Genomic DNA, 24659 nt, shown 5'->3' with positions numbered 1-24659 from the left:
TGAAAGGGTCACTAAGGTATGCAAAATGTTCGGGATAACCCAAAAATTCTCCACACCTTACTACCCTCAAGGAAACAAACAAGCAGAGGCCATGAATAAAGGACTTATCAGAATTACAGATAGAATAATAGAGGGTGGTAAAGATTGACACGAAAAGCTAAACGACATGCTATGGGCCTACCGAAGAACTGAGAAGACTCCTACTGGCATGACCCCATACTCATTGGTGTATGGTATGAAAGCAATGCTTTCCATTGAAGTTGAGATACCGTCTCTCTGAGTGCTTATTCACTAAAATTCAGATGAGGAACAAAAGATCGAAGCACGAATTGCTGCCCTTGTTGCTTTGGATGAAAAACGACTACGAGCAACACAAAATATCGTTGCTTCCCATGGAATAATCGAGAGGGCATACCAAATAAAAGTTGTTCATCGACAATTTAGAGAAGGGGACATGGTACTCAAAAAAATCTTCCACACTCCTGCAAATCCACCCCCTTTAGGCAAGTTCAAACCTAATTAGAAGGGGCCATTTGTGGTTACTCGAGTTCACACAAGCAATTCTCACAAGATAAAAAATCAGGAGGGATATGAGCTCAACGACCCCATTAATGGTATGTATCTCAGAAAATACTACCCGTAATGGGTTCAAAAGAGTGGTGAAAAACCTGGAAGGCACCACAAAAAAAACAAAAAAAAACAAAAAAGAAAAAAAAAATGAACGCGGTGAAAACTTGAAAAGCCATCATGGGTAAAGAAAAAAGAATAAAAAAAACTCTCCAAGAAGGAGCTTCCAATTCAAAACACTCAAGTACAAACAAGTACTTGCAAGTTTCAACAACACTGCACAAGCAGACCTTGAGGATGAAAACTCCTCCTAAACTCTGCAGGTTCTCAACAGAACTAACTCAGAAAGATGCTGGAAGGTGACATAAATGGAAAACCGAAGTGACATCGGCGAACTCTGGAAGAACGTCAAGACTTCTTCAAGATGGAAGCCCGACAATAATCCAAAGAACTCTTCATGGACCCGCGAAGCACAAAATGAAAGCTCCAAATGTAAGAGGACAACTTCAAGACTTTTGAATTTTCAAGATTCCACAAGGAAATCCTTTTCATTATCTTTGGGTAAAACATAAAGAAAATGACCACCAAAGGGGCCACATGTGGCAAAACTGTAAGGCCTGTCCCTTTTGAAAATGCTTTTCAAATTGACTTTTAAATCATTTATTTCCAAAACTTTTTTAGAAAGGACTTCCTCCATCACTACAAGAGGTTAAACTGTTAGTCGTCTTGCCTCGTTCTCAAAGCCAACTTCCTACACCTGTTATGAAGGCTCGAAACTAGCCAGCCACTCCATGGTTGTATGAGTATAACTACCAACTACCACATATCGGAGATGGGTGAACCTCGCCAATGACGATATTGGCTAGTCTGGGATGACTTTCTCTCGACTGGATCCCTTAAGGTAAAATGAGGCAAGCTCATCCCCGTGTGTGTGTATGACGGTCTGATAATCGAAATTCAAGATAAAAACCCTACAACTAGGGGACTGAATGTGTAAACATTTAGTTTGAAAAGTGTGTGCACAAAAAGTATCCCACTCGGCTTCGATGAATCAAAAGCACACGTAAAGATAAATCAATACCCCACAACTAAGGCAGTAAAAAAAAAAAAAGGGGGGGGGGGGGGGGGGGAGGGGGAGAATGAGAACAAGAAAGATAAACAAGAAACGAGAGAGTCATAATGTTTATATGTACTTTAAGGTCCATAATGATCTCAAAAAAAAAAAAAGGAGGAAGAAGAGAGAAAAAGAAGAAAGGTCACATCTTGGACCCTGAATCCTCCTCAACCTTTGGTGTACGAGTGCTTGCCTCTCCCTCCAACCTCTGTTGTACCCCCCTCAGACTCTTTGTCACCTAAGTAGATGCCCGAGATTGCGACTGACTCCAAGCGAAAGATGGGAGCAGCACCCTCACATAAGGGTTTGCATCTACAAAAGAAGGTTACCACCCGCTGCCAATAGAAGCCTTGACAATTAACCACTTATATTTATAAGACCTTTCACATTCTTCAGAAGCTCATGGCATCGATCTCTGGCTGAATTCTATTAAACCAAAAACACAACATGAGAGAAGCTGAAAAGAAAAAAGAAGAAAAAAAGAAAAAAAGGGTATAGAAGAAAAACATACCCTCTCCAATCAGTAGCGATCTAGACGTCTCTCTAAATCTTCAATGCGGACAGGAGATGGTCCAGGAAGGGTGGGAACAACAACAGAAGAAGATGGTACCGATTGTACTCTTTCCAGCTAAGCACGAACTCTCTCCAACTCATCCCTGATAGAATCACGCTCCGCTTTTGTCATGTCCCTTGCTTCTCTCATCCCCTTAAAGTCGCAACGAAGACTCTTGAGATCCTCAGCAATCGAATCTCGCTCCTCTATCACCGAGTCACGTTCAGCAGGAAGAGAAGCGACTTCCTCACCAGAAAATTGATCCCCGCCAAGATAGGCAGTCCTCAGCTGTCGCATCATTCCCTCACCATGATCAATCAGGGCGGCTACATCTCTCAAAACAACTCGGTATTTCTCCTCATATAAAGACAAATAAATGCTCTCCTCCTCCTCCTCCTCACCGATAACATGAGCAGTCATATCCGTCCACTCCTCCATCCAAGGAGTCATCTTTCTCATATAGGCATCCTCATTAGCAGTGCTGACCATAATTGGAGTCCATGGCAGAGTAATCTTGAAGGAAGACTGAGGAAGGCCAAACTGATGTCGTACTCGACCCGAAAAGTATGACATTACTAAGAACATGCAGATCAAATGGGTCGTCGTCCTGAAAGTTCGAGAATATGCGGCATAAATCGCTGAGACAGGGTCAACTCTCATAGGAGTCTAGTCAATCTGGAAAATAAAAGAAGATAAGTCAACTCAAAGAGTAGGATTTATTATTCAAAAAGAAAAAAAACGAAGGAAAGAGAGAGGGACTCGCAACTCACCTCCCCGGTGGCCTGGGTATCAAAGAATAGAGAGTAGTACAATCTTGAGAAGACCTCGTCAGTCTCCCACACTCCATATGACCAACGATGAATAGTCATAAATGACAGTGCTAACCTGGAAGTGGGCGAGGAATAGTGATATGTTCCCATGCCCAACCCTAGAGAAGAATTGAACACCCCCAAATAGCGGCCCCTCTTGGCAACACTACAAAGATGATGGTGTAACCAGCCCACAATCGCCGGACCTCGGGCTACTGGCTCCAAATAATCCAGCCGTCTGGTCGGCTAAACCACCGATAAATGAGCTCGAACATTGGATCGATCAGAAAACAGATACTCCCCAAACAAATATACGAAAAAAGCCCGCAAGGAACATTTCTCACCATCTGAAAGTGGCTCATGATCGATGGTCAAATCCACCTCCTGTCGAAACAACTATGGCTCATCCTCAATCATGACCCGCTCATGCGCATCTCAAATCTTCTCTCTCTCTTGGTCTCGCCACTCCTCATTAGAAAGCAACATTGGAGGAGGTATCGTGTCCTCATCTAAAAATGCACCCCCATCCATATCTACACCGTCAAGCTCGGGAGCGTCACGCTCAACTCCCTCTGGATCCACTGATGACCGGACACTCAACTCTGCCAAAGCTTGGATAGCCGCTCTAGTCGGAGGACGGCTAGATTCGCCATGAACCGACCCACTCACTCTAGGACCCCTCGACTCGCTGCCCTCCTCCATTTGGGCCTTCCCTCTATGGGATGGTCTACTACCTGCGGAAATCGAAATGTGAGGAGCACGACCACCCGTCATCCTTTCTACACGATGGGGAACATGAGTAAATTCCCACCTTAGCTTCCCAAGATGGATCTATGATTCATGCATGCCCTTGATCTTTTCATAAGGAATACTAAACAATTCCTTACAGTCAGAGGCATAACTAATAGACGACTCTGGGGGAATACTAAGAAAAGGCTCACCCTCACTCTGAACCTCAAGAATCTGGCTAACATCCTCAAGAGTAGGAGCAAGTTCGTCACATCATAAGGAATCGAGCTGGTCTCCGGTATATATCAAAGGCATAACTCAATGATCAAAGCATCATCCAAGCTAAAAGGCCTGATCCTACAGATGTCCCACAAACCTATCCTGGCAAGTGCTTGTCTCTGCCCAGGAGTCAGTAACTCCGCCCATTCTACAGTCTACATAGAACCCCTATAAAAAATAAAAAAATAAATAAAACATAAAAATAAGGGGAGGAGCCATCAATAAAAAAATTAACAGCAAAAAACCCCATAAGGGAGGCAAGAGCAACAAAATCCCTACAAAAAAAAAAATATCCAAAAAAAAAAAGAAGGGTATGGTCATTTTGCACTCAAGGGTATTTTGGTCATTTTTACATCCAAGAGGCATTATGGTCATTCTGCCATCCCTAGAAATAAGGGGCAGTACCAATCACTCATGATTAGCCTCGAAAAGGAGAAATTACACTCAGGGGCATTTTGATCATTTTGCACTTAGCGGTATTTTGGTCATTTTTACATCCACGAGGCATTGTGGTCATTTTGTACATCGAAGAGGCATTATGGTCATTCTGTCATCCCTAGAAATAAGGGGTAGTACTAATCACACATATTTACCCTCGAAAATAAGAAAGTGCACACAGGGGTATTCTGGTCAGTTTATACTCAAGGGTATTCTGGTCATTCTGCCCTCAAGAGTATTTTGGCCCCTTTTTACAGTTCGAAGAAAGAAAAGATGGTGCAAAAACTTTGACCTGAACCCAGAAACGAATAAACTTTGTCTAGCACAAGAAATTAGGATTCAACCTAACTCTCGACCATTCAACCATTTAACCAAACTGTTCGTAAGCACCTCAAAAGCAATTTCAAGAGTAGAATCCACACATGTTCGAACAATCTTTCAAAAAAATGTCCAATCACAATCAAAATATCCTATTGAAGCTTTGCAAATCATCTTCTACTTCGAAATTTGGGGAGGAAAATCATCATTTTTTAACTGAGCCAAAATCAGTTGTATGTCACTTTCAAAACCACCCAAGTTTTTCAACAAACACATCATGGTCATGTTCAAGCATTCTTTGAAGCTTAAAAAATAGTGTTGAAATAGGTTTTCTACCAAAAGTGAAAGTATAACAATCAAAACTTTTTAAATGAATTACATGATTCAAACAAGTTTTTCAAAATTTGGGCAAAAAAATCATACAATTTCATCACATCAAAATTACCCTTTCATTTGGTTTTGAAGTTTGTACCATCTCTTACCCCAATTTTCACTAAGCATTTCAACAAACGCATCATGATCATATTGAAGCATTCTTTGAAGCCAATAAAATGGTATTGAAATAGATTTTCTACCAAAAGTGAAAACATGACAATGAAAGTTTTTTAAGTGAATTAAATGATTCAAACAAGTTTTTTAAAATTTGAGCAAAAAAAAAAATCATACAATTTTACTTCGCCAAAATCATAATCTCATTTGGTTTTTGAAGCTTGTACCTTCTCTTGCCCATTTGATTTAGAAATATGACGCGATTTAAGTGTCTATTGATGCCCTTCACCTTCCATCGTCACACTACCGAGAAAATCGAAGCTAAATTTTTGAAATGGGCTCTAGAATGGATGATATGTGGAGGTTGAAATGGTTCCAACCTAATTCTAGAGAGAGAGAATGAAGACCAACGTACTTGTGTACGGGAGCCTTCTGGCGGACGCGTTTATCCAGCTATTCACCTCCTGCGCTCCTCAATGACTTTCGAAGGTCTAGCATAAAGGACATGTTTACCCAACTTTCTTCTTCTGTTGACGAGAAGCAAGTCACTGGAAAGCTTCTTTTGGGCGTCTCAAATTGTTAATACGTTCTAGATGCATTTGAGGGTGTGGAGTATCAAAGAGAGTTAGCTGAGACCTCAAGAAAGGAGACTAGGATTTCATGGATTGGAAGGACAAGCATTTGAACGATTTTGTCTCTTAGATGAATTGGATTCATTGCCCAGGATGGCCACTTATGAATGGAGAGAGAGCATCCACTTGGAAAAATCAATCTCTGCTGTTCAAATAATAGGTGGACTTCTGTGGGTTCTTTGGATTTTTACGGACGACTCTACATGCGTCGCCAGGCGACAGTCCGTGTAGCCCAACCCAAAATTTTTATTGTGATTATTATTATTATTATTATTATTTTTATTTTAACCAAAAAAAAATGTGTTTTACGAACAACACTATTGGTGTTGTCCGGGCGACACAGTTCGTGTCACCTAACCCAATTTTCTTTTTCTTTATTTTAACCAAATAATAATAATAATTAATTCTTGAAAAAAAAGACCCCTTCTCATCCCATTTTTCAAAATAAAAAAAAGAAAAAATATTTCTGTAGACCCAATTTTTTAATTTTATTTCTCCATAGACCCAAACTTTCCAAACCTATCTTACTAAATAAAGATTTCATCTTTTATACGTATTAACCCCCTAAACGATGTTTACCTATTTTTACCTTAATTTTTTAGCCCAAACAAATTTGAAAAATACCTCTCTAAAAAACCTACCTTTCTCTCTTTTTTCTCTATCTTCACGTGCTTCTATCATTGGGAGAAAGAGAGAGAGTTGGGGGAACAGGGAGAGAGACACAGGGGAAGGGAGACAAAGTTGCGGGAAGAGAGAGAGGGGGTTTGGGAGATTGGAGAGAGAGATAAAAACATGGAGAGAGAAGTTTAAAAATGACGTTTTTATAAAATTTGTTTGGGTTAAAAAATAGAATAAAGCTGATCTAGGGGGTTTAAAGATATAATAAATAAAATTTTTATACAGTTAGATAGGTTTTAAAACCTTGGGTATATGGAGAAATGAAACTTAAAAATAAGGTTTATGGAGATATTTTCCCTAAAAAAAAATTTTTTTTTTATATAAGCGACACGCTTAGTGTTGCCCAGCCTGTGAGGGTGACACTAAGCGTGTCGACCAGGCGACATCACTAGTGTCGCCCAAATATTTTTGCGAAAACCCTCCTTTTCTTAATTACTGTTGTCGCCCAAATATTTATGCAAAAAATCTTTTTTTTTACAATTCCCCATCTTTCCAATAAATAAATAAAAATTGTATGGTCGACACGCCTAGTGTCGCCCAGTTTGTGCGGGCGACAACACACGTGTCGCCCGGGCGACACTACTAGTGTCGCCCAAATGTTTATTTTGCAAAACCTTTTTTTTCAATCCCTACAAAAGACTTAATAAAAAACAAATTTTTTTTTTTTGGTGGGCGACTCCAGTTGTGTTGCCCATTCATGGGCGACAACACCAGTGCCGCCCAAAAACATTTTGGCCCCCACTCAATTTTGGTGTCTTCCAGGGACCGATCTTTGGCTTACCATGTGTTTTTATGACTATTTCCAAACATTTTTATTAATTTTTAAAAATTTCAAATGCTCCTCTATGGCACGAGCCTAAACTGCCAACCAGTTTTTCAAAAATAAAAATTTCAAAAAATAAAAAAGAAAACGTTCCTCGGTGGCATGAGCCTAAACTGCCAACCAAAGTCCAATCAAGAAAACTTCAAACTCGTGCGACGTAAAAGAGCCGAGACAGGAAAAACGTCAACTCGTGCGACATAAAAGAGCCGAGACAGGAAAAACGTCAACTTGTGCGACGTAAAAGAGCCGAGACATATACTGTCTAGCCCCGTATGACATGAAAGGTTGGGTGTATCCAGAAAACATCAAACTCGTGGGATGTAAAAGAGCCGAGACAGATATCGTCTAGCCCCGTATGACGTGAAAGGTAGGGTGTATCCAAAAAAACGTCAAACTCGTACGACGTAAAAGAGCCGAAACAGGTACTGCCTAGCCCCGTATAACACAAAAGGTTTGGTGTATCCAAGGCACAACCACCATGTTCAATGGAAAAATGTCAAACTTGTGCGACATAAAAGAGCCGAGACAGGTACCATTTAGCCCCGTATGATGAAGAAGGTCGGGTGTTTCCAGTACAACGTCAAACTCGTATGATGTAAAAGAGCCGAGACACGTACCGTCTAGCCCTGTATGACGTGAAAGGTTGGGTATATCCAATTCAACGTCAAACTCATGGGACGTAAAAGAGCCGATGCAGGTAACGTCTAACCCCATATGACGTAAAAAGTTGGGTGTATTTCGTCTATCCCCGTATGGCGTAAAAGGGCCCGTTGTAATCCGTCTAAGCCTGTATGACGTAAAAGGTCAAGTGTATTCCATCTATCTTCGTATGACGTAAAAGGGTCGGGTGTATTCCGTCTATCCCCATATTGATGTAAAAGGATCGGGTGTATGGTCCATCGCTGCATGACGCTCAACTGCTTAGAGGGCTCTATGGTTGTAAGAGTTAAAACTACTAACCAACCCTATTTTTCGAAATATCTTTCTCTTTTCAAAATTTTCACCATATGTTTTCGAAAACTTTAATTTCTTTGTTAAAATCGTAACATATCCCTGTTCCGAGTTCTATTTCAAATCTCCCCTTACTTTCAAAATATCTAAAACTACTTTTAAAATGAAGGAGCTTGGACACTCGTACATGATGATTACCGCATTGCCGCGATTGCCGTGTTGCTGCCTCATCTCTCTCTTCGGAATCGACCAGACAAGTCTCTTCCCATTAGAAAGCCTTAGGAAACCCTAAGGAAATCAAAGAAGATGCCAAGGTTGAAACTTTCAAACTACAAAACCCCTGAAGTTAAGTGGCATAGCCAGAAAATCCAACTCGAGTTTCAAGCTTGTGTAACTCGTCGACATCTCATGTTGAAAACCCTAGAAGGAAAAATGCCCAAGGTGGGTGAGCGCAATGATTTGGATGGATTAGTTGGTGTGCCCTTTGACCACGTGACCTCAGGACGAAATTTAAAATGTTTGCATTATCTTTGACATTCACCTGCCCCTCGAAGGACAGGGAACGCCAAAGTGTTTACTTCTTTGCCACTCACTTGTCCCTCGAAGGATAGGGAGTACCTAAGAGGGGCAACTGTAGACACCCCATTTTAAATCTGGCAAATTCTATGGTTTCTTGAACGCTTAGGACCACACTGACCTAGTAAACCCAAAATCCATAGTTCACACAGCCTACTCTGTGATCCAAAATCAATCTACCTACTCGAAACCCTGCAGAAACCATGTTTTGACCCAAAATCTTGTAGACGCCCTGTTTTACCAAAAAACCCATTAAAAATAGTAAAAAAAATCCATTTTAACCCAAATTTTCTCTGAGAGCTTCATAAGAGTTAAGGAACACAACCAAGTTTAAAAAATTCAATTTGGACACAATTTGATTTGGGCAACACAAGGAGTGTCGCCCAGCCCAGACTAGGCGACACGAGTAGGTCGCCTAGACTTGGGTGACATTGCTAAGGTCGCCTGGGCGACACCACTGGTGTCACCCAACGCCTTTTGTCCTAAATTGAAAATTTTCACTATGGTTTCGTTTCCTTTTCCTTTTTGGTGATTTTTGCCAAATTGTTTTGGGCGACACGTAGATCCGTACCTCAAAATTGGATTTTTTTTGGATGAGGATCTATTCGTTATGGAAAGTTATCATTTCCAACAGATCCTTGATCCCTATAAGATGCCTTTTCGTGGCCATTTGAGGGAGGGCTTGAAAAAGATTGAAACCCTAGCGAAAAAGAGAGAAAAACCCTAGGAAAGAGTTAGTTGAGAAAACCCTATCCCTAACCCTAACCCTGAAAACCCTAAACCTTAGATCTAGGGCACAACCCTAGTTCTAAACCATCTCCAAGGCACAACAACCATTCTTCAATCACAGATATGCTCGTCAACATTCGAATCAGAGAGGCAAAGAGGACGCCGGTTCTGATATGAGCGAGCCCTCGAAGGCTCGGGAGTCTCAAGCCATCAGGCCTAATTTGGTTTTGTTTCTTCCCCTTTCTTTCTTCTTTTTTTACCATTTTGATTCTATTTTATTTATTTTGATATGTTAATCTGCTTTAAAAATCGTGTTTGGATGCTCTTGATCATGTTGGCTCTGCCACAGATATGAGAGTAGATCTGCTCCTTTCTAGGCAGATCTGGTCTCAGATCTAAAATCGAAGTTTTCCACTTTTTCTACCACATCTTTTTCATAAGTTTAAGGTGTCCAGATCTGAGAGGAGGGCAATGAGTCGAGGGGTCCTGGAGTGACTGGGTCGGTTTAGGGCGAAACTAGCCATATGCCGACTATAGGAAAAGGTTTTCTGCATTTTCATTAGTTTAAGGTTTCAAGATCCGAGAGATCTTCATCGGAGGATCTGTCAGATCTTCATCGCAAACAATTAATAAATATATTATTTATTTATAAGTAAACATTATTTCAAAAAGCTGTGGTAAATGTATTATTTACATGTATTATCAAATATATTATTTACTCACAAGTATATAGTATTTAAGAAAAAAATGAAAAATAAAATATAAAAATAAAAACAAAGAGAAAGTTATTTTCCTTTCAATGAAATTGTGATTTCCATAACATGTCCCATAGATATAAAAATATGAATATTATTAGTAATAAACATAGAATTATTGTTAAATATAATGACAATTTCATAGTTCTATTTACCTACTAGTAATTTTTATATTACTAATACCATAATATAATTATTATTAAATTAAAAAACAAATATATATTTTATAGCAATTTTAACATAAGAATATGAGTATTATTAGTAATAGGACACGGTTTCTATGCAGCCAACCCGCATATTATTGAAATGCAGACTTAACAATAAATATATTTTTTAATTATAATTTGATCCTAATTGTTAGAGAATATATAATCTTCAAAATGGAGATCATGAATATGATTTTCTTTTTTAAAAAAAATTAGAAATAACAATTACATTAAGAAAACATTAGGACCCTTAGTTACTTTAGATGGATCACCTATTTGCATCCATCTTTAAGATGGATGCTTTATACCTTTGGACCGCATATTGTAGAAATGCGGTCCAGCCCACATGAAACAATTTTTCTTAGTAATAAGCATTAAATTATTGTTAAATATAATAACAATTCCATAATTTAATTTACATACTAAAATGTTTTACATTACTAATAGCATATTATTAAATTCAAGAATTATTATTATATTTTGTAGCATTCTTTTTCTTTTTCTTTTAGAAATAAAAAATACAAAAAATAAATAAATAATACCAGCGTTTTAAAAATCGCCGAGTCGAACCGGACTCGCCCTGTTCGACTCGGAATTCACGAAAATGGACCGGATTGGTTTAAAAATCGGGAATCGTCCGGTTCTAGAGAGAACCGGACGATTCCGCACAGTGACTCGCCGATTCACTGTGCAGAATCGGCGAGTCCGTAAAGAACACGGGTTGCACAGTGTTCTTCACGGATTCTTTCAAATTTATCATTTTTTGATCTTTTTTTTGTTTTTTTTGGCATGTGATCTGATTTGCAGGCTGTAAACAGCTTTATTCAGCTTTTTCAAGGATTAAATGGTGGAAAAATTGGTTGTTTTTGGATCACGAAAAATTCGGGGTTTAGGGTTTCCGCCTTTTCTGAAATTTCATGCCAAATAGGGCATGAATCTTTCAAAATTTGTAGGCATTTTGATCTTAAAGCTGTGAATCAAAACCTTTTGTTACTAATTTGTGATAATCGTTGAGAAAAACACAGTTTTTTGGAGATTGAAGGCTTCGGTTCATAAAAACAGGTAAGAACTTTGGGTTTTTTTTTTTTTCCGCCATTTGATTTATTTCACGACATATTTTGAACAAAATGAGTTCAATAATTAGGGTTTTTAATCTTTATTGTGTCTAGTATGATTTAAAATTTTCAATTTTACGTAATCTGGTCAATTACAGCAAGAAATTTGATATGAACAGTGAGATGTCTGCGGAACCAAATTCCGCTGTTTTTTTTTTTTTCCGCCTTTTGATTTTGTTTTCATGATATATTAGAAATAATGTGTTAAAAATTTAGGTTTTTGATTCCTTATATTGTTGTTTATCAGAAAATATACTCAATTGGATGTAATTTATTCACTTAGAGGTGAATTTTTTAGTTAAAATCGCTTATGTAAAACGACTCTGTGAAGAACATTTTTTTTTTTTTGTAGCCCATGATAGAATTTTTTGTAATCCATGATCGAATTTTTTGTAATCCATGATCGAAATGTTTGTTTTTTTTCTTGTAATCCATGATCGAATTTTATTTTTTATTTTTTATTTTTGTAACCCATGATAGAATTTTTTGTAATCCATGATCGAATGTTTTGTAATCCATGATCGAAATGTTTCTTTTTTTTTGTAATCCATGATCGAATTTTTTGTTTTTTGTTTTTTATGTAACCCATGATAGAGTTTTTTGTAATCTATGATTGAATTTTTTGTTATCCATGATGTAAATGTTTTTTTCTTTTTTTGTAATCCACGATCGAATTTTTTGTTTTTTTTTTTTTTGTAATCCATGATTGAATTTTATGTAATCCATGATCGAATTTTTTGTAATCCATGATAGAATTTTCTGTAATCCATGATCGACTTTTTTGTAATCCATGATCGAAATGTTTGTTTTTTTTACTTGTAATCCATGATCGAATTTTTTGTTTTTTTGTTTTTTTTTGTAACCCATGATTGAATTTTTTGTAATCCATGATCGAATTGTTTTTTTCTGTTCTTGTAATCCACGATCGAATTTTTTGTTTTTTTATGTTTTTTTTTTTTTTTTGTAATCCATGATCGAATTTTATGTAATCCATGATCGAATTTTATGTAATCCATGATCGAATTTTTTGTAATCCATGATCGAATTTTTTGTAATCCATGATTGAATTTTTTGTAATCCATGATAGAATTTTTTGTAATCCATGATCGAATTTTTTGTAATCCATGATCGATTTTTTAGAAAATTTATGATTTTTTTTTTTTAATCCATGATCGAACTTTTTGAAAATTTGTTAATTTTTTTTTTTAATCCATGATCGAATTTTTTGAAAATTTGCTGTACTTTTTTTTTTTTATTTCTTTTTATCCATGATCGAATTTTTTGAAAAATGATGATTTTTCTAAAAGATGTGAAAATCGTGATAAAGTTTTGATTATCATGATGTATTAAACATTTAAACCCAATTTTTAATTTTTATTGTTTGAGTTTGCTGTAATTTTTTTTTTTTTTTCCATGATCGAATTTTTTGAAAAATGATGATTTTTCGAAAAGATGTGAAAATCGTGACAATGTTTTAATTATCATGAGGTATTAAACCATATTTTAAATTTTTATTGTTAAAGTTTTTGTTGAAAAAATTGTATGTTGATGGATTTTTTATGCAAAAAAATGCATGTTATTATATTTTCAATACAAAACTGTATTTTTTTATCTGTTGTTCATGGATTTTTTAGTTGGAATGACTGATGTTAGCCGGCTCTTTGAAGAATTGTTTTTATTATTAATTTTTTAATGCAAAAAATGTATGTTCTTGATAATTGAGTTGTAGCCATGTTTGGAGCTTGCATTTTGTATTATTCTAAATGTTTGTAATTGATATGTACGAAAATATTATTGTCAAAAAAGGTATTTTGCAATAACAAATAACAACGAATATGACTACATGAACTACCGCAACATATTATCACTACATATGGTGATTATTTTTCTTTTTGAACTGTCAGGTTAATTTAAACTTTTTACATCTTAAAACAGTTGAATCATGTCAAGATCTACAGAAGACCTTGCATGGCAACATGGGGTCAGACTTGATCCCAACTAGAAAGACAAAATTATTTGTAATTACTGTCAAAGAGTGATAAGTAGTGGGGTACATAGGTTCAAGCAACACTTGGCAGGGGTTAAGGGAGAAGTTTCTGCATGCACTAGTGTCCCTAGTAATGTAAAAAAACAGATGGTGGCAATTCTTAATGCTAGCAAAGGTAAAAAAATTGCCAAACATAGGATGAATGAGGAGATAGCTAGTTTATATACACCATCAAGCAGAAATGATACAGAAGAGCAATATAATTATGACCTAGAAGAGCAATATAATAATGAGCTAGACATGGCCACAAGATTGAGTTTACATGAACAATATCAGAGGGAATGTGGGTTTAGAATGCCTGGTGGGTCTAGCTCAGACATGCATGGTGGGCCTAGCTCCGATATGCATGGTGGGCCTAGTTCAAATATGCATGGCGGGTCCAACTCGAGCATGTATGGCGGGCCCAGCTCAAATATGTATGGAGGGGTTGGTGGCAATATGTATCAAGGAGAATCAGTTGTTGAAGAAATTGTTTCTAAGTTACCTAGGAGTGCCAATATTGCAGGTCATGGTCGTAAAGACCCATTTCTCTCAAAGCCTAAGTCACAACAGATGACCCTAAAAGGCATGGTTAAAGGTACAAAAAACATGTTAGGGAGATATGTTGGTAAATGGTTCTACGATAAAGGGATTCCCTTTGATGCAGCCAATAGCCCATATTTTCCACCTATGGTTAGTGCAATCCAGAGAGCCGGGCCCGGGGTAAAACCCCCGACGACATATGAGCTCAGTGGGCCAATATTAGATGAAGAGGTAGAGGAAGTTAAAAAGTGGATTGAAGAATATAAACAGAGTTGGCCAAGGACAGGAATTACTCTCATGAGTGATAGTTGGTTGAATAAAGTTAGCAAAAAGGAGTTTTTAAACTTCTTGGCCTATTCCCCAAAAGGTACAGCTTTTTTGTCTAGCAAAGACGTATCAGGGACGAAGAAGGATGCAAACTTCTACGTACGACTATATGATCAGATAGTGGAGGAGGTGGGAGATAAGCATGTAGTCCAGTTTATTACGGACAATGCGCGTGCATGTGTTTCTGCGGGCAGCAAGTTGATGGATAAGAGGAAGCATCTAGTATGGACCCCGTGTGCTGCACACAGCATCAATCTTATGTTAGAGGAAATCGGTGAGATCAAAATTGTGAAGGAGACTCTTGATGAAGCAAGGTTGGTGTCGAGATTTATATACAACCACTCTAAAATATTATTTCTGTTTAGAGAACACTCTAAGAAAAAAGAGATAATCAGGCCTGCCATAACCCGCTTTGCGACTGATTACTTAGCTCTGGACTCCATTCGACAATCTGAAGGTGCATTAAAGAGATTGTTTACTTGTGAAGAGTGGTTAAATGACCGCCTCTCGAAGTCCAATACCGGTATAAAAGTGGATAACATAATCTCAAATAGGCTGTTCTGGTCTCGATGTTCCAGTGTTGTAGAGGCCACTGCCCCTTTGGTCACGGTGTTAAGAATGGTGGATGCTGATAAGAAAGCTACCATGGGTATCCTTTATGAAGGTATTGAGAGGGCGAAATCAGCTATTGAGGAGAAGTGTAATTTTGCTAGTAAAGTGATCGAGATTATAGAAAAGAGGTGGAACACCAAATTCGGACGTCCAATTCATTATGCTGGTAAATATATATTTATATCATTACAATGTTTCAGTTTAAATCATTTTTTTATGAAATTGTAAATGACATTTTTCTACCTATATATTTTTTAGGTTACTACTTCAACTCAAAATTTTTTTATTTGACACCTGAACAACCCCACAAGATTATGGAAGGGGTCAGATACATTATTGCAAGGTTGGAGAGAAGCCATCGAAACCAAGTAGCAGCAATACAAGAGGTATTATTTAATGTTTGGGTAAAAACTTCATTGAGTTGTTATATTTATAAGGAATAATGCACTAAAACGTAATATATTTGTTTTAGCTTGCTATGTATAGGGATGCTATAGGATCCTTCGGAACTAGACTTGCCAGAAATTCTCGAACTATGATGGATCCAGGTTATCCCCTCGCTAATATTTTGTTTATTCATATATTTAATCTTATGAATTGTTCTCGCCCTTACAATGCTTTTTACATTTTAATCCAGCTGAATGGTGGGAGATATATGGTACTGATGCACCTCACCTAAAGAGGATAGCAATCAAGGTGCTCTCCCAGACATGTTCTGCTACTGGCTGTGAGCGCAACTGGAGTACGTTCCAATGGTTGCACACTACTAGGAGGAATCGACTCGCTTCTGAGAAGCTTCATAAACTAGTCTACGTTCATTATAATTTAAACCTCAGAGAGCCACAAATAAGAAGGAAGCTTGAAGACTATGGGCCGATAGACTTAGACACAATATTTGTCACAGACACAGCAGACCGATGGATAGTAGAAGAGGAGGAGCCAGTGTTGCACAAGAGAGCGTTCCTTGAGGCTATCGGTGATGAAGATATTGAAGAAAGTGATGAGCGGCATGAAAGAGGAAGCAGCCAGCCAATGTATCCACAATATGTCGGTGATATTGCACCTAATGAGGGAGAGTGGGAAGGGGGTCTAAGAGAAAATGAGAGAGATGATGATTCTAAGGCCACCCTATCCCAGCCATATTATTCACATATCGAGTCCCAACAGCAACAGTGTAGGGATGAACACGACAGTGCAGGTGAGCATGAAGGATGGACAAGCTTCGGGGATTTTGGATTGGGAACACAACAAAACACTAACACTCAGGGATTTGGGAATAGTCAGACGCCCGCTAATATCAATGATTCTTTTTTAGATCGAATCAATGAATTGTCAAACGAATTCAATCAATGGCACCAGCGTGACCAAGAAGAACAACAACGTCGTCTATCATTTTATTTTTAGATCGTATGTTACTAATTTTATGCTTTATTGTAGTCCATGTATGTTGATATACTTATTCCATGATAATTCTATGTTTATCCTTTTGTGTGATGTAAATTAAATGTTGAATGGCGGTTCATGCAGGGGAAGAACATATCAATATTCGCATATTCATTCAAAAACATGAAAATTCTTAATGGAGTACCCTCATTTTTTATTGAATTCCTAAAAAACAATATTTATAATGAATTTTAATAATTTTTTCGGATTTTTTTGAGGCTTTATTCTGACCGATTCACCCTATTCCGATCCGGATCGCCGATTCGCCGATCCGGATCAGTTTTTGGAAAGCCCGATCCGGGTCACCGATCCGGTTTTAAACCATTGAATAATACTATTCAATAAAGAATAATAGAGAAAGAATTTTTGTTCTTTTTGTATTTATTAATATAAATAATATTACAATTTTAAAATTGTATTGCTTACTGATGTAATTTATTTTTTTGGGCAATTATTTATTCAAAAATAATTTTTTCTTGCTAGAAAATTGTCATCTTCATTAGAGCCTTTTTTCCAACTACTTGGGATCTGCTACACGAATCCTAGTCCACCCTTAGTGAGGCTATAAGTCCCCATATCTTTTCTCACTACTTTGAATCGTGTCCTTTTGGGTCTATCCCTTGCCATTTTTTAGCTTTCCACTTGAACAAACTCACACCCCTTACAAGTGTTATACTGGGTTTGCGTTGAAAATTTACAATCCACCTAAGTCTACTTTATTTCATCTTATCACCTATTGGAGCCACATCTGAGTTCTCATGAATGTAACTATTTCGGATTCTATATTTCTTGTATTGTCACTCATTCATCTCAACTAGACTCATCATATAGTTATGTTGTTTTTTGACCGCCCAACATTCCGCACCATAAAAGTAAAGTTGGTCTTACAATTGTCCCATAGAACTTCTCCTCCAACTTTGTTGATATGCGACGATCACATAAAACTCTAGTTGCACATCTCCACTTCGCCTACCCAACTCTAATTTTATGTATGATGTCTTACTCAATCTCTCAATTTTCCTGGATTATCAACTTAAAATATTGAAAGTGTGCTCTTTTTGGTATTTTTTTGCTGTCAATCTTGACTATTTTCTTGTCTCTATTCATATTACTACTAACTTATATACTATACACATTGTTACCTGAATAGTTCTCCTCCTACTAAGTATTTCGACCGTGTCGACACATACTTCTAATTTTTATTATAAACTTGAATATAACAATAAAATAAGGGAAAAGTTTATATAAGGTTGCAACCTTAAAATGTAGAATCACATATGCACCTAAAAAATCAATCGAAAATGTTGTTTTTATGTTAAAAAGACACTCTAATCAATCATCTAGACATCGAGATGTATGCATATAAAAAAAAAAAAAAGTTTTTAAGTCCTGGAAATACTGCTTCTTGCAACACATTATCTACACCGTCCATTTTTAAGATTTTCATATATTTATAGATCTACTTAATTTTAACTATTTTTAAAATGTAAAATTTTTTAATTAGGTATGAAAATAGATTTTAAGATAATACTAAGAATGTCTTATAACAAAATTACATGTTATGATAAAATTTTAAGGTGCGCCTTAATTGGATTATTTAAGGTTGCAACCTTATAGAAACTGTACCCATAAAGTATTACTTATTATTACTATTATTATTATTATTATTTTATTTTGATTGCCTATAAATTATTTATTTATGTTATTGTCTCGTCTAGCTTTCTCTTGTTATTATTCAGTTGTATTATTCCTCTATTATGGATAATATTTTAATTCTTATAAATTAATTTTTATTTTATAAGTTATTTTTATCATATAAGGAAAAGCCCATGAATCTTAAATACTAATGAAAAAAATGATTTTTTTTCCTTCTTGATTCTTAGGTTAGATTATATCAATTTTGTTTTTATCTCAATTTTACCTTTTATGACTTTAACTACAATTTGTTATATTTTAGTTTTTTTATGAGTATCTTAACATTACATTGGTCGTTTTTATGACAGTAATAGCTTTCTCTTGCTATTTTCTAGGTGTATTATTGCCTCTTTTAAACTCTTTATTATGAAATAAAATTAAAGGGCAAAATTGAGAGAGAAATAATGTCGATGTATCATTTAAATAATAATAATAATAATAATAATAATAATTTTTCCTTTAGTATTCAAGATCAATTGCCCTTACCTTATAAGATAAAAATATAATAATAATAATAATAATAATAATAATAATAATAATAATAATAATAATAATAATAATAATGATAATAATAATAATAATAATAATAATAATAATAATAATAATAGTAATAATTTACTCTTATTATTATTTTATTTTAATTAAAAAAAATATTAATAATAATTTAGTATTATTAATATTAATATTAATAATAAAAATAAAATAAATTAATAATTTTGTTTCTTTCTCAATTTTGACCTGTCCGTATTTTAACAATAATTTTTATATGTTAAAATTTTTTATGACTATTTTAACATAACATTAGTTTTTTAATGACAATACTATATTTTTTTTAAGGAATTGTATACAATGAGACCATTTATCTTTCATACAAAGTGATCACAATTCCTTATAACCATTTGATGTGAAATTAGATAGGTTGGATGTATCACAAAGTACAATAAAATTTTTTTTGAAGTTTGAGCTTAGTCAATAGAATAATTGCAACCACCCAAATTCACATGCAATGGTCAAGATTAATGTGACCACCTTGTATCAAAGGTAAATAGTCTCATTTTTCCCTTTTTTTAATGTGATTCAACATATATAAGATTTGATCCTTTGTTTTTTGATATACTTGAATATCTTTTATTTTCTAATTATGAATTGCTAAAAATTATTCATAACTGATATTCATTATTGGCAATAGAAAATTAAAAATATCTTTTATTTTTTTACTATTTTTCATTTGCAATATGTCCCTTTTGATTCTTCTTTTTAAAATAATATTGAAAATATTTTTTTCGCATTTAGTCTTTTTTAATGACAAATAGTATACCTGAATTATTTCTTCAATTCATGCTTTTAAAATAAATTTATACTTCTTGGTTAAGGAAATAAATATATTTTAATCTCACCTCTCACCCCTAAATCTCTCTCTCACTCACTCTTTCCTTATCTCTCGCAGTCTTTTTTTCCTTAAATCTCTCTCCCCTCTCTTATTCTTAAAATTAGGTATCGATTAATACATATAAATTATTATCACGCTGTTGTTTATAATAAAGTAAATGCTTCTTGAGTATGCTTTAATGGATTAATATATTAGATATTGACATTAATAAGATCTAATGTTTTAAACTAATATATTGAATATTAGTAGTAGTAAGACCGTGCATATATTTCTCCATTAGTTTTATTTATATAACTTAAATTATTTATTTAAATCATATTTATTATGATAATTGTATGTCAAATGGATCCGTGTTAATTAATAATATATTAAAAGTAATATTTACTATTCTTGTTAAAATAATAATAATAATATTTACTATCACATTTATTATTTATTAATAAAATATTCAATTGTGAAAATAAATACATTAAATTCTCTCTAAGACCGTATTTTATTGGAACTTTTTTAATAATAAATATATTTCAATGATTAATATCACATATCACGTGCATATTACTAGTAAGGATATATCGCCTATCCCAATCTATACTACCCGACCGCTGTTAGGATTTGAATGGAGCCAGACCCGACCTCACTAGCAAGTCCAAACTTCGAGACTGGATCTAGGCTTGTATTCATCCAGTCTTGTATTTGGATTTGAATCCAAACATCGGCGGGTCATTGTACAAGGTGGAACAAATGCAAGAGGAGTACCAATTGAAATGCTCTCCATTTGCTCCACTTTAAAGCTCATTTATAAAATACAGCCACTTGCTTCATTGTTCATATCCCTTTACATTTTAAACCTAATTTCGTCACCTACTTCTGGCTCAGTTTAGCTATTGGAAACGGAAACTCTCGAAAAAAATACATAAAAAAAAATTTTCTTCTTTGTTTCTTAGGGGTCTGTTTTTCCTTTATAATAAATGATTGCTCTGCCCCTGGTTTTTTTGGGTCCAGATTTTTCCCACTTCTTTAACATCATTTTGTAGTGTTTTGCTCAATCTCACTTTAAACATATATTGGTTACTTGTATTTTTTTTATATTTTTGTAATTTTTTATTTTACTTAATCTCACTTTAAACATGCATATTCTATTTGGAATTTTTATTTTTATTTTAACCTTTTGTTTGCTACTATAGTAATCGATACAAATCGACTTACTCAGATTCGGCTTGAGTAATTGGTTCGGGCCATGACCAATTAGTCAGTCTGAGACGCACTTTCTAATACTTATCTAAATAGCCAAGGTTGTGGATATGTCGATCGCCCACAATCTGGATTTTTGACTACTTGGTTTCTAGAATTAGAAACAACTTGCAGAGCTGGGGCCCGAGAACTATCAATTTATCAAAAGCAGCCGAGAGATATGCTATTGAATATCTTAGTGCCAGTTTTGTTGTGTACCAAAAATTACAATATTTTTAGATGACAAAAAAACAAGATTAAAATAGAAAGTAAGAACCATTTGGATAACCTAATAGAATTTCTAGTTCATCAAAAAAGATAGCACTTCACCCCCAAAACATGCGTAAAAAATATTCAAGTAAGACTCATATCTTTCTGACTTGCATCGCCTTTCACTTAAAAACTTTACCCTTAATGCGCTTCTCTGTCTCATTGACGAAGCATCTCCTCCACATGCATGCCTCATTCTCTCTCTCATCAACAAGCAACAAGGTCTTCCCACATGCAGGCCTCTCTGTCTCATCAACAAGGTCTCTCCACACGAAGGCTCTCTCTTTTTCTAGCCTCTGATCAGGTTTGTTCCCTCTCTCAAACCTCTCTCTCTCTCTCTCTCTCTTTAACTGCTTCTCTGAGATAGGTTTTCCACCTAATGTACCTTTTTTCTCTGTAATTTTTTTCTTGTTTAAAGTTTAGTATTTGGGTCTTATTCTTTGCCATATGATTTGTTGATTAATGTTCTGCATCGGGTTTTTTGCATTGTGAAATTAGTATTTGGGTCTTATTCTCCACAACTATCTCTTGTTTAAAGTTTTTTTTTTTTATTTAAAATTTAGTATTTGGGTTTTGTTTTGATTAATCAATGTGTTTTACTGGTGTGATTGTTATAAATTACGAAAAACTTTTATCTCAGGTTATTTTTTGTTGCAAATCTTTGTACATAGTCATGATTCTTTTCTTTTGGTATTTGGATTTTAATGATCTCACAAGTGCTTAAAATGAGAAAAAATACAGGGAACATCTCAATTATTTTTTTCTTTTTTTTTGAAAATTTGGGCGGAGTTTGATTGAACCATTTTTATTAAAAAATGTAAACCCCACAAAATTTGGGGATGTTATTTGTTTTTCGACCTTCTCAGAAGTGCTTTGTACCGGTGTTTGTTCTTGATTATATATTGATCAATTCCCCTCTAACCTGACCTATTTTTATGAAAATATAATTATAGCGTAAGGTTGCTAGAGAGAGAACAATAACCATTATACTATTGCTTTAACTTTTCAAACATTTAATTGACTATTTAGAGTTATTTTCTGATATTTGACGAATCAATTTTTTACCTGTTTCTGTGGATTTTTTTCCGCAATTTTAGCAAAATTCAAATTACTCGAATTTTTGCGCCATGCGTCTTGAGTAATTGCTTTGGTAGATTTTTCGTTTTTATATATATATATTGAGAAATAATTTTGGCAATTTTATTTTTAGATCAAGAGTGGTAGTATTGGGTTTCTTATTTTCTTGAAACGAGATTTGTTGATTCTGATTTATATGTGTGGATATTGGATACTGGCTTTGGGCTATTTATTGACGCATTTGTTGCAGTGAATAGGTTTGTTGCATTAATTGAGTGATTTAATGTCTGTGATATATGTGATCTTCTATAGAGTGCATTTTATATAAAGTCAATATTGCGTAATAATTCCAGTTGCGCATCTCCACTTTGCCCATCTAGCTCTGATAAATTAAATTATTATCTTAACTTTAAATTAATTATAATAAATTTATATAATTTTATTCTTATCATTTGAATATATTAATAATATTTAATTATAATTTTAATAATTTTATAAAATTTTCATAAATATATGTATGAAACTATACTTATTATTATCATAATATTTGAATTACTATAATAATACTAATAAGATTGTAATAAAAATAAATACATATTGGAATATTTATAATTATGTTATTCATGAAAAAGTCGTACTTACTTTGTTATTACTTTATTAATAATACGTTATAACTGATAAATTCATCATCAGGTTAAATTGGTTTATTAATTTTTAATAATAAATTTTAATATATAACGATATTTAATATCACCTTTAATTTTAAAGAATTTGAGTTTTTAAAAGTATGGTCATAGAATTTATATATTTTGAAATAATATTAAAAAATGACATGCATTTGGTATTTTATGGAGAAGCCCTTTCTATAACTTTATTTATATTTGATGAGGCCCATGTTTTGAATGTGAATAGGCCTTCATAGATGCCTTGTGTAAATGTTTTATTCCAAATACCAGATATAAAGATGAAAATATATTGCAAGGCTATCACAAAGATTTCCAGCATTGAAACCACATTTAATACATTGAGTTTTCTCTCTCTCTCTCTCTCTTTCTCTCTCTCCCTCTCTCTCTCCCCCTCTCTCTCTCTCTCTCTATATATATATATATATATATATATATATACCCATAACCCCCAAATTTACAAAAAAGACTTTATTTTTTATTTTATTTTTCTGGTTAAGCTCAGAGAAAATTAATCCTAAATCTACAGAGAGAATTTATATTATATTTTCGCATTTTTTTTCTTTCTTTCCTGGTTATGCTCAAACAAAAAAAACCCCAAATGCGCAGCGAGAGTATGTCTTTATTTTTTAGGTTCATTGTTGTGTTTTTGCCCCTTCTGGGTACATGGTTTATTTATTTTTTTCTTGCTGGTTATATGAGTTTATTTATTTTTTCTTGTTGTTTTTTGTTGTGGAGCATGAATGGTTTTTAGCTGGTTTTTTGGGGTATTAACCCTAGTTCATTGCTGTTTTTTTTTGTTTTTGGTTATATATATATATATATATATATATATATATATATATATATATATATATATATATAGCAATGATTTCATGTAACGGTTGTATCATAATATAATGCAGCCACATTAAAAAACCATGTTAGAGATATTTGTTTGACACAATTTTTTAGATGTATACTCTTTTCATTCTAAAGAATAATCACAAAAAAAGGAATTTAGAAAAAAATCCCTAAAAAGTATTTTTCTAACCCAATTAATATAAGCCGTCCATTTTAGTGAGAAGGTTAGATAAGGCCTCAAAAGGATTTTTTTATTCCCAAAAATTTTATATAATGTTATCATCATTAGATTAACAATGCTAAAAAAGAAAAAGCTGATTTTGAAAATCTTTTAACGTCATAACTCTTGTTGGACGTTTTGAGGGAAATCTTAAGGTCCTCACTCAATTTAGACCGAGTAGGGGCGCTTTTATAGTCTTCACCCATGTCAAACTGTTGAAGGAGGGGCACACATGACATGAAGTAGGATCATGAGGCACCATAAGGTGCATGGTCTAAGGAATAACTACAGGTTTCTCAACAGGGTGAAGAATGGCTTATGGAAAAATGGGTCACGCATGGCATTTGAGGTGCCACACGATTCAAGACTAGGGTACTGGTTCCATGGTCTGCCCTGAAACATGAATGATGAAAGCTCAAGAGAGCCATGAATTGTGTGACTCAACTGGGGAAATGGTGATCAAAAGATTCGTGACAGAAGAAGAGATTGATGGGGGGCAAATGCTAATGGATGAGGTGATGTGTGAAGTGGATGGAACA

The 24659-nt window shown here is 34.6% G+C and overlaps 1 long non-coding RNA gene across 1 annotated transcript; it reads right to left on the bottom strand.

The window, feature by feature from the left end:
- Positions 1-1722: 1722 nt before the first annotated feature.
- Positions 1723-6149, bottom strand: LOC110007556 (uncharacterized). Its single transcript, XR_002281504.2, has 4 exons — positions 5712-6149; positions 3005-4219; positions 2193-2909; positions 1723-2107 (listed from the first exon to the last, which is right to left on the bottom strand). It is a non-coding gene; the product is annotated as an uncharacterized LOC110007556 (long non-coding RNA).
- Positions 6150-24659: the final 18510 nt, after the last annotated feature.

Source organism: Amborella trichopoda, chromosome 3 (genome assembly GCF_054954075.1).
Source record: "Amborella trichopoda isolate Santa Cruz 75 chromosome 3, AtrichopodaSantaCruz75HAP2 v2.0, whole genome shotgun sequence".
Classification (NCBI taxonomy): domain Eukaryota; kingdom Viridiplantae; phylum Streptophyta; class Magnoliopsida; order Amborellales; family Amborellaceae; genus Amborella; species Amborella trichopoda.
Note: the sequence above shows the minus strand (reverse complement) of the source record. Positions and strands in the feature narration are given on the sequence as shown.